Source organism: Neophocaena asiaeorientalis, unplaced genomic scaffold (assembly GCF_003031525.2).
Source record: "Neophocaena asiaeorientalis asiaeorientalis breed wild unplaced genomic scaffold, Neophocaena_asiaeorientalis_V1.1 scaffold369, whole genome shotgun sequence".
NCBI classification, from domain to species: domain Eukaryota; kingdom Metazoa; phylum Chordata; class Mammalia; order Artiodactyla; family Phocoenidae; genus Neophocaena; species Neophocaena asiaeorientalis.
In genome coordinates this window covers 1214182-1216108 of record NW_020175321.1, presented here as the reverse complement: position 1 = coordinate 1216108, position 1927 = coordinate 1214182, and the positions used below count along the sequence as shown (strand labels likewise).

At 56.1% G+C, this 1927-nt stretch overlaps 1 pseudogene; it reads right to left on the bottom strand.

The window, feature by feature from the left end:
• The window catches only part of LOC112413610 (mitochondrial import inner membrane translocase subunit TIM14 pseudogene), a 4523-nt pseudogene extending 4260 nt beyond the window's left edge, over positions 1–263 (bottom strand).
• Between the last annotated feature and the right edge of the window lie 1664 nt (positions 264–1927).

Sequence of the window (1927 nt, the reverse complement as noted above, 5' to 3'; positions counted from 1 at the left end):
AAGAACCCCCCCCCCCCCGCAAAAAAAAAAATGTAAGAGAGAGAAAGCCTGATGTCCAAAGGGTGAGTTGTCTTGCTGTAGAAAGTCCTCCCCTCGTATGCTGCCCTCCCATCTCTCCCCCCTGGACCTATGCATTTTTCCAACCCCCATGCCCACGACCAAAGGACTGGGAGAATAGCTAGGAGAAGCCCTGCTAGTTCTTAGAGGCCGAGCTAACCACTTAGCGCACAGGGCAGTGACGCTACTGCATCACTAACCGTCATAACGCCCTCTTGCTAAATTCTCGCTTCAACGACGCCAGATGCCGTCGGCTCACAGGACTCTGTGCCCCCCTCTCCAAATAACTGAGGGCACAATCTCCTCAGTTCCTCCTCTCGCACCTCAGAACGCCAAGTCCCGGGATAAATCCTATCACTGGTTCTCTACAGTCCACGAAGGTGGACAAATCTCGCCGGTCCCTCGGCACATGTCTGGCGGCACCCGCGTTCCTCCCTCAACTTGGGAGGCTGGCTTCAGACCCTTCACAGGTCGCTTGCGGCGTTCCGCCAGATGCTACCGAAGGGCCCGCTGCCTTCCGCAAATGACTTTAGGGGCACTGCCTGAAGTGCGGACTGGGTGCCCACCCCCATGGGTTCAAAGTGTTGCCTAGAGGTGCCCCAACACTTCACAAACATAAATCCACCTCCATCTTGTCTGTCCAATGTCCCTGCAGCTCCAAGCCCCTACACCACCAGCCAGTAGTATATCCACAGTTTTACAAGTGCTCATCCAAGGCACAGAGCGTTAAAATGACGAGCCAGGGGTCGTTCCAAACACTCAGGAATGTAACGATACAAGAACATCAGAGGCCTAACCCCCAGTCTAGCGGTCTGTCCCCACACAGGCAGGCCAGGCTGCTCAGAACCCACTGTAACCAGGTGTCTGTCCAGAGATGACCGTCTAAATGTAGAAGCGCTTTACGATGATGAATCAGTGGAAGGAGGGTTAACAATGAAAAACTCTTCTAAACACAGCCGGAAGGGACTAGGCTGCTTAAACACAATTTAAATCCTATCACCCGCGACCTCTCTCCTGTCCCCAGAGTCCCTGCACAGACCCGTCCTCAGACAAGGTGAAGCGGCACCAACACCAATTAAGGGGCGATGATTTAAAAGCTTAACCTACAAACAGAGCCAGGCCCACGCAGCTGCGGCATCAACGCAGCGCCTCTGGAGGGAAAGGTGGACGCTGTCCTTGTCTTCAGGTCCACATTCTCGCTGCAAGTGCAGAGAAGCCAGATCTGCACCCAGAAATGACGGCGACTCCCTACGCTGAGCACTTCTGCCAGACCACGGCTGTCGCGGGCGGGAGGCTCGGTGTGAAAGCGGCACAGTGGCTCTCTAACCCCAGGCTGTAACAGCCGGCAGGAGCAAAGCCCAGGGGGGAGGGAGGGCAGGGCCAGGACGTCTCACAACAGTGCAGAAGACCCTCTGCTGAGCCCAGGCTCGCGGCCCTTCTCACCACCACGACCCCACCAGTCTCAGCCTCGTCTCGCTTACCGATATTACGGAACACCAACCAGAGCACCAATGATGTGCCGGGTGCCAGGCCACACCCAGGGGACACGGCGACATGCACAAATAAATTCCTAAATGCATACCATGCCCTGAGCACCCTCTGACCCTGTGTGGCCCCTGCCCACCACACTTCTATTCGCTGACCTTTTTGCTTTAGACTGTCCAAGCACACCAAGTTCATTCTGGCCCCAGGACGTTTGCACATGACGTTCTCCATGCCTGGACAGTCTTCCACCACATCCTCATGGCTGGATCCTTCTAGTCATGAGCTCTCCCCCAAAGGTGCCCTCCTCGGTCCTTTGTGGTGAGTCTGTGAGCTCCCTTGGAGCTCCACGGAGAGCTGCCCAATGCTGCCTTGGTGGCCGCCAACC